Source organism: Hermetia illucens, chromosome 3 (genome assembly GCF_905115235.1).
Source record: "Hermetia illucens chromosome 3, iHerIll2.2.curated.20191125, whole genome shotgun sequence".
Lineage (NCBI taxonomy): Eukaryota > Metazoa > Arthropoda > Insecta > Diptera > Stratiomyidae > Hermetia > Hermetia illucens.
The window spans coordinates 15916820-15929057 of NC_051851.1; the positions used below are offsets into that span (position 1 = coordinate 15916820).

The 12238-nt window shown below is 43.8% G+C and overlaps 1 protein-coding gene across 6 annotated transcripts in view; it reads left to right on the forward strand.

The window, feature by feature from the left end:
- Nucleotides 1–12238, forward strand: part of LOC119650953 (sodium/calcium exchanger 1-like) — a 540060-nt gene that overhangs the window by 464036 nt on the left and 63786 nt on the right. The gene's annotated exons all lie outside the window — the stretch shown is intronic.

Here is a 12238-nt window from a genome sequence, read left to right on the forward strand (position 1 = left end):
CTCGAGTCCTATGCTTCGGGTGAACTCCCGTTGTATGTGAGTACAGCTCGGTTGTTTGTGGTTGGCCCCCCTAGTGGGAGTTTCATGGTGATTGTGGTTGTGCTCAAGCGAGAAGAGACATTCGGGCCTCGGCGTGGTGTTGCCTTTCAACACGGGTGCCGTACTCCTTAGTTCGGTGGAGATTTAGGTAATTCTTGCATCCACCAGTATGAATGCTAAGCCATGCACTTGGTATAGACTGGTACCGTTATTGCTTGTCTCAGCGAGGCTCTGATTGTGGTCACAAAATCAATCCGTGTCTGAAGAGGACCGTAGGATTAAGTCTCCACGACAGGTACCAACGTTAAACACTGAAGGGCTTAACTACCTTATCTTGAGGAGGCGTCACCTGTGTCTCCCAAGTTACTTCACCACATGACGCTTGGGTGTTTTTCTGGTCCACTGTCCTAATATAGGACAACTTAATGTGTGACATATCATAGCCCTGATATTTTGGTGGATATTCCGCCTCTCCTTGATGAACTCATGCAGTTCATTTATGCGTTCCTCCAGTGAAGCAAACGCTGTTTGTATTTGCTGCCTTCCACGCTCGTCGTTTGCAGCATCGGTAATTAAGTCAATCCGGGGACTATCCAAGTTCCTTTCCGAGTCCCGCGACGAATCTTGACTACCTAGGGGCAATGTTGCCGCCAGTGGTGACCACCCAAGTGTTCAGCTTTTGCGGAAAAGATCCGGTGTGGATCTCATTTCCACTCCATTGAGGTCTCTTGTAGTATTAGATGCCAAAGTAGCCAAATTTCCCGAGGCACTGCGGTCGCTGCCCGCCTGCCCACTCGAAAAAACCGCCGGTACTGGGTTCCCGAAGCCCTGCACCGTAGAACTTCCTTTCTTGTCCTCCATATTTGGTTTGATTTCTGAACGTCCTTCCCATAGCCAATTTTTATCCACCAGCGGGCAGCCTACGCATAAGAATATCCATGCACGCACATCTCCTGATGCGTGTATATGCATGCCTATAAGGCATCCACCGCATCCCTTATCCACACGAAGGGGCGCGTTTGATGGGAGGTTTGGCAACTTCACACAAGACGACCGTTGGTGTGTTTGGCTCGTGACTATTACCTTAATTTGACTTAGGTATTCATTCTCAGCTGAGTAGACTAGCATCCGACAGTTAATCATACAATTCCTACTGACATCAGTGAAATTTGAACCCTGGCTCTATAATCACTGAGTCATCTGAACACAAATTAATACAAAATGGATCTCAGGGTTAGAATGGTGGGATTAGAAAGAGAGATGCTGAAATGCTGCATAATAGCAAATGCACCCCGTCATCATTCTATCACTGGACAAGGCGGGCGAAATGTTGCACTTGGCGCATATCCTTCTCAACCCGTCTCCCTCCAAGGGTGGTTTAGAAAATCGAGACTGCACAATGATGATTTAGAAAAATACCCACACATTGCTCCAACTAACATTGAAAGACTTGCAGTAATCCATGCCAGCAACTGTTAACTAGGAATAATGTTCAATTATCTTTGTTAGTTCAGGTATAAATCAAGGCCCAATCTGCAATTTTTCCATGAACTTTAGCTGACTTCACCACCGAACGGGGTTAACACGCTTGATGCCACCGGAAGAGAATGAAAACTTACCACCCATTTGCCATCAAGGTGAGACCGTGACCTTTTCGTTAATGAAACTCCTCATTCAGAAACTTACCTTGAAACTAGGCTATTAACTCCAGAGGTTAAGTGCCTTGTTGGTACCAGGGAGAAAGGGCATTCCAGGACTTTTTTAAACTCTTGTGGGAGGAAGAGTGTGTGCACCCTTTAAACTCAATTCAATACAACAAAATTAAATTTCCATCCGTTTTGCAATCCGAGCAGAGTAAATTCCAGCAAATGGAGCTGTTATAATTTAGCATTTTCATAAATAATTGCAAATTCTAGCGCTAACCGAACTGCTAAATCGGATATTATAAATTCATGTATGCTCTATAAATTATGCATTATTTTGGTTCCGAGATTTGAGTGCATTCCAAGCCTCCACTTACGGACATACATATGAACATGTACATATCCTCATAGTAAACAATTTACGTGTCGACTTGGTGGCAGAATATGGGAAATAAATCATTTTATCAGGGTCAACATGCCCGAAACCAACTGATTCATTTATGATAATCCATGGTGAAAACAATAACGTCCCTTCATGCATAGATTCATGCATACGCGTCCATTTATATTAATGATTAAGTATAGTCGCATTTATATCTCATATGCAGAGTTATCAGATTACGAATGTACTTTTATATGGATATCTAGTTTGCGGCTCTGCATATATATCTTAGTAGGTCAATTGTGTGGTTGACATTCACATTGCACTATTTTCGTAAATTCATGAGGACCCACATATCCATATGTGTGCACTCTCAGCGTAGTCCTGACAACCAACTGACCATGGGTATCCTTTCTATCAGCTGAAACGACTGTGTAATTGCACCAGATAAATCACGTAATTACAAGGGGGAAATTGATCCAGTGCATATGGTTATCTAAATTTTATCTTCGCTCCGGGGACTGCATACGCTTCACGGCAATTAGTGAACTTCTATATTCACGCCAATGAGAATTTCAATTCAAACATAAATGACTATGGATGAATGGGAAAACTCATTAATGATAAAATCGATGGCTAGTGTGAAAGTGAAGCAACGAGTTAGAATATGGGGGAAGATATATTTCGCACTTAATTTGGCTTTAAATTGAACGCAAAGCACTTAAAGCATGAATTATTCAATAATAATAAATTCAAGATAAAAGCATCTAAATATTACAAACTGTTCGCTTGCAATTAAAATCTAAATTTGGTAGCTGCCAAAATTCAGATAATTTTTTTCTTCCCTCTTCATAAATTACTCTCAGTAATCCTTACTGTCGGAATTTATAAATGGAGGACACCCCAAGAATAAACCTTTGAAGCAATTTACTAGCTATTCCTCTGTGAAAAGGGGATAAATTTATCCAATTAAAACAAATATTGGAGATAAAAAGATCAAAGAGATAAAAGCCCCTAAGAAACTTTTAAAAATCCTTTTTTCGAAATAGTATCGGTCCATCGTACTCCGATGATTCGGTGCAGAAAGGTTTTGATGAAAGCTTGGAACCTTTCAATGACAGTGAGGGTCACTTTTCATGCACTGCTCCCAAATAGCAACACAGAAAAACGAGAAATGCGTGGACCACAAGAGAGGAAATAAGTAGCTTTCCAAGTGGTCCGGTCTGTCATAAAGTAGATGCGAAATCAGGACTCCCAGCATCCCCAACAAAACAGTAAACAGATGTCATCGACGTAGTTGAGGTGTTTGAGGAGGGATATCATACTTCACCTCCTCCATAGATGGCAGCATGATGAACATTACCAATACAAAGAAGAAATAATATCAGTGACAAAATGCACCCCTGGCACACTCCGTTTCGGACCTCAAATTTTACCTCGATTCATCAAATGACATATTGTGCCGCCATATGCCATCTGCTCCTTGCAGGACGCCAGATACCTTCCATGTACACATTGTCGAAAGCTTTCCCGAAATCGGTGATAAGCAGGTGAAGCGAAGATCAAAACTCCGTGATGCAGGAAGATCAAGCGCTGAGACCAAACTGCTCTCCATCTATGGTGCCTTCGAAATGTTCTCCGATGTGTTCCAGGACTATTTTAGCTCCCTCCAATTGTCACATCCAGCACGGATGGCTTTTTTGGAATCTTAGGAAAGGTTTCGGAATCCCAAGATTCCCGTAGGACTAGAAGTAGTAGATCTGCACTAACTACAGGTGCACTGATAAATAACTCTGTATTCAGCCCGTCAAGCCCCCTCCTTTCGAATGCATTGATAGTCGAAATGATTTCTCTTTTGCTAGGAGAAACATTTCGTATCCACATGTTACGATGACTAGAAATTTCATCCACAAGAGGAAGAACCTGCGGATGTGATACGGTTAACAACTGAGGTGAAGTGTTCTTTCCACCTCTTCAATTGCTGTTGACATCTCCAACGAGGTGTTAAGGTCCTTCGCGTTCTGCAGCGTCGTCCGCTTCGCTGACCAGGGCAATAGCAAATTTCCTTTTGCCATGCCGCACACTACGTTGAACTGCCTAGGATTCCGCTCGTTATCGAAGTTCGGGCGCGTGATATCCACCATCAATAGATTCTTCAACCCCTTCCGTTCATCGATACGTTCCGTAATCAACCAGCTCTTATGGTACCCTTTCGGAGCGTGACCGACGACCTGCGTAGCACCCGATAAGAGAACATTTTTAATAGTGGCCAATGCTCATCATATCTTCAGGCGGATTAGTCAGTATATCTGCCGTCCGATCAGCAAGATAAATCTAACACTGTGGAGTGGCAGCTGGGTCACACAAGCGGGCGATGTTTAACTTGGGGCTCACTAAACCTACGAGAAGTGGCGGATGCAACACCAAAGCGACCGTAAGCGACCATCAGATGGGGACCCCTTTCGAGGTCAATGTCACCGCCTCTCTTGGTATGCACATCCAGGAGACAATTCCTAAATCTTCTGTTGATCGCAAAGTGGTCGATCTCATATGGTGTCGCTCAGTTGAAACCCAACTGACCTTATGGCAGGCTCTGTGCTTGAACAAAGTGCCCCATCCACAAACCTTCCATCATTATCGTTACGATCGTCCAGACTGTGCTCACTCATTACATGACCGAGCAAGGTGTTGTCAGAGCCCATCTTGACATTCAGATCACCCACAATGTCACCTTTACGAAGCCTCTCCTGAACCTCGTATAATTGCCCGTAGAAAACATCCTTCTCCACTCGGACACGGATTGATTTGGGAATTACAACCAAAGTACCAATATGACTGGCACAGCGGAATTGGTTTATACCGAGTACAGGCTCAGTATTCATACCGGTGAATACGAGGCCTTTCTAACACCTCTGTCGAAATTAACAGGTGCGGCTCGCGAATTTTACGCTTAAGCCTACAAGGAGTTCTGCCCGCAATATGGGCTGAAGCACCATGAAACTCTCACAAGGAGGCCAAACGCAAATAACCGGGCCAAGGGCACATCCTCCAGGAACTCTTCTGGAGCATATGCGCTCAGAGGGCTATTCTGATTCCCATGGTGTCAGATAACCTCTGGTGAGGTTTCGTGGCTAAAACCACTTCAGATAAATCCCTACAGGCTCTGATCGTCTTCCTCGAGTACGTGGGAGTAGCACTCCCCAATGGGTTGACTGGAATCAGTTCGTGCAGGAAACCGCAACGACACCTTTCTACCAGTCAACTACCGCTTTGCGTACACGACCACACATAGGCCATCACGAGACAACAACCAAAGAAGGACACGAAACTGGTGGCTGTCCACTACGGCTGTAAACGAAGCAGCGTCGAGGAACTCCCTCCTTCGTCGAAAGACAGCACGCGCATATGTATTAGCGCATTGAAGCGTATTACTATTAGAAAAGCACTGGTTAAACTTATAGATACCATTCTGTAGATACATTACGACAGATGTCACAGTACGCTGGACAGACACAAAGAACAATTCTCTAAATCTGCCAAACTCAAAATACAGCTTGGAGGCAAGGTTCCACGAGAAAAGAAACTTATTCAAGCTACGATACCCCGTCCGGAGGAAGCCCATCTCAAGCCCAAAAATTCACGACAAAACTTCCTCTGAGAGGCACACTTTTGACGTGCTCATATTTGACCGGACCTTTTCCACTATTGCCTCATCTAAGTTACCACTTAGATATTACACTCTCACCTAACAACCAATTGACCGAAAGCGATCCTAAGCCCTCCACATGATCCACACTAACTAAATCGGTTTACAGCAAAAGTGCGCCCCTCCTGATGCTGTAGACCGTGGTACGCCGAACTACCCCAAGATCAAAAGGAGGAACATCCAAATAGACCTGCATGGCGTTGATTGAAAGTCTGCCACATACGTAGAGCAGCTTCATGCCCTGCACCGTAATTACAAGCTCATACAACAGAGGAAACCCGTATGTAAGAAAGAGTCCCACTATTCCTCACACGCCTCCTAATTTGGTTAAACGCGACCGGAACTTGATAGAGAACAACACTGTACAATTGCGACACTCCTTCACTGGGACCAGAATCTTACAGTCACGGCAAGAAAGCTTTGCGGTAATCGTCAGAGACAATCCGACAGTAGATCTATGTCTGCTTCCATTTTTCTTCGCAGATTACAAACACACATTTCCTCAAGTGTGGCAAGAGAGAGGGTAGTTCTCTACAGAGTCCCACCATCTTACTTTGCTTAAGTCCTCTAGTTGAAAAAAGCATGCGAGCGCGTACATACCAGAAACCAATCATAGTCCGCTTTCGATAGCCAAAGGTCTTTGACGTGGCGATAGTTCCTATCCCCCTACCCTTCTCCGCACTAGCATAGCCAACGGTTAACCTAATAGCTCCTACTTTCGCCCCTGACCTACCTGAGAGTTCTTCCCTCTTGGATTCGCACTTAGATTTCTTGAAAACATTTCTAGGCTGCGCTAATATCCGTTGCTCCCCTCATCTTGGTTCGACTGTTGAAGGCTTAAGTATATCGCAAGCCTTCTCAGGGACCTGTTTCGGTTCCAGGTCTTCTGGTTTGTCTTCGTCCTGACGTCTGATATATTGCTCTCAGACGATCACTGTCTTCTGATCAAGTACTTTAGTTGGTTGCGGTGTTTTCAATAGACCAATGTTGAGTTTGGCTCCACAGCTTGACTTCCTAACTTCTCCCTTCTTACGTGTAGTCAGCTAGTTCGAAGCATTGCGAAGATATGCCTGCGCCTAATGGATAAGTTTGTGTGTGGTATAAGGCCCCTCTTTGATGTTTATTTTTCGGTATGTTTTTAATTTATTTAGTCATTTGATGCCTATGAGTGTGGAAGTTAGGAGTTCCGCCATGCCACTGTAAAGTCAAGCTTACTTGTTGCTGAGGGGACCAGCTACCAGTGAGGTCCGTTCGAATACAGTCAGATATTCCCGACTGCAAACTATCCAAATCAAGCTCCACGCACAACGGCGCGGTGCGATGGTTGATTAGGTAGAGTGTCAGCCTCTCAATCTCATGACTCTGGATTCGAATTCCAGTCATCATAGATATTTATACTCGCCTTATGTTTTTTTCGCTGCCATGAACTTATCACTTAAGTGTGATGTTAGTGAAACTCAAGCACAATCTGACTGTATGGATGCCCTATACTCCACTTAGGAACAGGAAACACTACTACGCCTTTCATAATATCCTGGATTTTTGTTAATAGTAGCACCCTGTTGCTATCATTACCCACTATCTGTCTGAGTAAAAGAGAGGTTGGCTTCTGAAGAATCGTATATGGTCACCAGAGAAAGATAGATTTCCTCCTAGAGGACTATACTCCGCTTCAGTCTATCCTGTAGGCCACTGCTTGAATGTTGTCACTGAGTTCCGGATGCAAACTTTTCCAAACCTGAAAATTCCATTTGCTTCGTAAAGAGATTATCCCTCCTTCGGAGATTTAACATTTGCGACAAGTAGTAAAAAAATGGATATTCCCGGATGAGATGGATGAGGATGAGGAGTCGTACCTTCAACTGAATTCAAACCCGGCTTTTTGACAACAATATGCCTTCTACCCACGAATGTCATACCCGATAACTCTTCAATCTCCTCAACCTTCCTACTGAAAGCCCGAAAATTATCTCCCTTTTGCGATTTCAAATTCTTCACAAGCTTTTGGCAGAACGACTCGAAGAATAAGGATAGGAAAATATAACTTTGAGACCGTTGATAATTTCTCCTATCTAGGGTCGAAAATCACAACCGATAACAGCTACGATGAGGAAATCCACGCACAATTGTTGTCAGCCAACAGAGCCTATTTCAGCTTACAAAAACTGTTCCGCTCGAAACGTCTCACCATAGGGTCAAAGCTTTTACTGTACAAGACTATGATCTTGCCAGTCGTCATGTATTCCTTGAAGACTTAGGTTCTTAGCAAGAAGAATTGCGAACTATTGGCCGCGTTCGAGAGAAGAATACTCCGAAGAATTTTTGGCCCCCTACATGAGGATGGACGATTCCGTAGCCTACACAATGACGAAATCTCTGAGCGATACCATGACCGTCCGGTTGTGGATAAAATCCGACTCAATAGGTTACGGTGGGCGGGTCACTTAATCCGTATGGATGAGGATGATCCAGCCCGGAAAGTCTATAAGGGCAATATCTATGGTAGAAAAAGAAGACGAGGCAAACCCTGCCTAAGATGGAGCGATGGCGTAGGCCAGGACGCCAGACAGCTTTTAGGGATATCGAATTGGTGGACCCGGGCGCAAAACCGGGATGTCTGGAGTTCCTTATTAAGGCAGGCCTAGACCAAGTACCGGTTGTTGCGCCGTTGATGATGACTCGAATATAGGCCCGCACCGCGATACCTTCAATACTACATGGCATTCCACCACATCACAAAGTCAATCGGATCAATTGATCAATGCACAATCTAAGTATAGATGACATCCAGTTGTTATCCTTAAATCGAATGTAGATATATGCGACTCCTCAAATTCCCGATTATTCGACGGGATCCCTCCAATATTAGAAAAAGTAAACTCGAATTTGGGATAATATCAAAGTTCATTATAAAGAGCGGATCTTATTCCCCACCTGACCCGACCGAGCAATTTCACATCCCAGTCAATGGTCAGATGATTACTTGTCCTCCCAAGGCAAAGCATTAGCGGTACTTTCCTTAATGCATGAGAGGACTCTCCTCTCCTCCTCTTTAGAATTATAAGCACAACAACCAGCTGATCTCATGTATTAAACAAGTACTGCATGTATCCATTGAAATTTCTCTGTTGCCTGTATCGGGCCGTTGGGCGAAATGCATCCTATAGCATGTAATAGAAGAAAAACATGATCAATGTTGATTTTAATTCTTAATTTATATAATAGGATGGGGTTTTGAGGTTGTCGGGAGCTAGGATTGCGAAGTTTTCAATAAAAATGTCTAAGGGAAATTATTTTGATTATCTGAAATCCATGTTTAAAAGATGTTAAGTTTCGTGGATGGGATACAGGGAACTGGACGTGGGAGAATGAAATGGAAAATAAACTAGTTTATAGCATGCAATTTAGGGAATTTATTCGGGGGTTCAAAACTAAACATAGAAAAATGCATTTAGATAAGGAGTATATGAAGCTTCGTCAATCTTTGCGATATTGCCTAGTTCGCCTTCGCAGTTTCCAGAGTCAAGGCCATTTACGAAATATATCTACCATAAATTGAAAAGTCAATATTGCAAAGATTTCAATATTTTGTCACTTACTACTTTATGGTGATCTTCAGATTACGCCACCCTAGATATATGATAAATATCTTTTCATTTTATGCTTTTCGCCCATTGATGTATTGCTATCGGAGATACGATTCACCAGTAAGCAAATTGATATATCCGGCCCATGTCTCCTTATTACACTTTTATGACTCCAACTTTTTAAATCTTTCCGTTTCTCATTTTTCAAACGATGCCTTCATATAAAATTCGAAAGGCCCTAAATCACCCCGAATATCCCATGAAAACAACTTTATGTAACTTTGAGAGGCATTAAGATTCGCACTAAGCGCAAGGACATCTCAAATTGTCCCATTTAGCTAACGGACTCGCTACAAAAGATACTATATCAACCGCAACATAAGATGTTGCAAAGTATCCAATTTCAACGTACATTGTTCACTTTGGCCCCTTATCAAACGTGATACAAAATTATTACGGGCATATTAAGAATCCGTTTATGCCGAGTTGTCGGTACTTGCCTTCTCGCGACCATTATCAACATTATCCTGGTTGATTAATTCACGTTTATATTACACCCTCATAAAGGCGGATTGTGATGGTCTGGTCATAAATCTTCTCGTTGTATTACATATAGCAGAGTATTTTATTACGTTCGCAATACAAGGGGGCGGAATTTACACCCACACACTCATCATGCGCCAAGGAAAGTTGATGAGGCAATCAACTTTTCGTTTGGGTTTACGGTGTAAAAATGTAAATCCTAATTGAATATTATTTTGTTAGGAGTTTATCTTGCGTAAGATTTTTGTTTCTAATAAAGGACATCCAAGCGAATGACCTTCTGAATCAAGCCTACACATATATGTGGTGGGGTAGCAGATTATGAGAGTAAATAGAGCCATTCGGGAGCCTGAAAGATATTTCGAGCTAAGTATCTTAATTTGTGATTATGAGCTTCTTATCTGACTTTAGTTAGTTTAATTTAGTTTAGTTTAGTGGAGGGAGCAGCAACTCCGAGCACTCAGGTCATTGTTAGGCCCATTGTGCTATTCCCGTAAATCGCCTATTCAATGGCTTCCCGCCTCCGGTGTTTGTAGGCTTTAGCCAATCTGAAAACATTCTCCAAAGGCAGAGAGTGTGCAGATTCTTCATTGAAGAAAACCTTGCCAAGGTGTCGTGATCTGAGATCTGAGGATGCCGGGCAGCTGCATAAAAAGTTCAGGGCAGTCTCCTCCTCCTCCTCACATTGGCTGCACATAGCCGAAACCACTACCCCAATCTTTTCCCTATGGTAGTTACCAGAACAGTGTCCCGTTAAAAGCCCTACTAGAATTCTCATGCCCCACTTCTTAAGGGATCACAAAAATGCCGCTCTAGTGACCCTAGACTCTTTCACAAGGATTTTCGCCTGCCGGCAAGAGTCCAAATTTCTCCCCTCGGCTGCGAAAATCCTTGCGATTTTACCCTTCAGAGTAGACTTGACAGTAGATGGTCGGATTCCAAGAGCTGGTTCTGGCCCGACCATTGTGGATCCAGACCCTCGGCGAGCCAGTCTGTCAGCCTCCTCATTACCAGCGATCTCAGAGTGCCGCGGCACCCACATCAGGAATGTTTCGTTCAGTCGCCCAAGTTTCAGCAGCACCTGAAGACAACTCCACACCAACTGGCTTGATATGTTGTTGCTATTTAGTGCTGATAATGCCGCAACGCTTCCATTTTTGTCGCAGACATTCTTCTGCTGCTAATAAAAAGGCATACATCTCCGCCTGGAATATGGTCCTCATTTTTCCGAGGGGTCGGGCCAGTTCTATAATCGAATTCTCCGAGAACACCCCTACGCCTGATCCACCCTCCATAACTGATCCGTCGGTGAAGATTATTAAGTCTGTAATCTGAAAAGACTCATGGCCATTTGTCGACCATTCTTCTCTTTCGATGATTACGAAAGTGTATGTCTTTTCATAGACGAATCTGAAAACCATTTGATCGGTCGGCATCAGGGCTACCGGATGTTTGTCAAGGAATTTCTAGATAGACGCACGACCGTGTGATTGGCCGCCTTTCCACGCCCCAATGGTGTCGAACCTATATGCTTCATTGGCTGCTCCCCGTTTCACCTCAAATTGAATGGGGGTAGATTTAGGATAGCTTCAAGTGCCGCAATCGGCGTAGTACTCATTGCTCCAGTAATACTTTGGCAACAGAACTTCTGGATCTTCGTTAGCAGATCATACATTAAAATGGGTTTTATTACGGATGTTTACATCCAGTGTATCCGTTTTGGTGAAAGTCCCCAGGGCTTACCTATAGCATTCCTACAGCACCAGAACAATTTGCAGGATTTCTGATATTGTTCCTGGATATGGTGCTTCCACGTTAACTTGGAGTCGAAATATACTCCTAAGAACTTGACTGTTTATGCCAGCTGGATATCCGCCCCTGCTAAGGTGGGTAGCGTATAGCTGCCCCACCTGACGTTCCTAGTGAACATAACTAGTCCAGTGTTCTTAGCGTTCAGCGTGAGTCAATTGCGGAGGCACCAACTGTGGAATTCATGCAGAGTTGGATTCAAGTGGTCACATAGTGTGTGCGCAAACTTGCCGGTAACTATTACAGCTAGGTCGTCCGCAAATGCTTGCGCGAACACTTTTTTGTTCCCCAGGAGCCACAGCAGGGTATCCATTACCAAGAGCCATAACAGTGGAGAGAGAACCTCTCCCTATGGGCAGCCCCTAAGACATCCTGCTTCAATAGATTTCTGGCCGACCGATATATCGATTTTTCTCGGTCTTGCCGCATCACAAATTGCCGCGAATGAGGCATAATTAAAGGCACCTTCGATGTCCATGACTTAATCAGAATCCTTCGTTAACCAGAATCCGGTTCAGCTTTGAGGTTG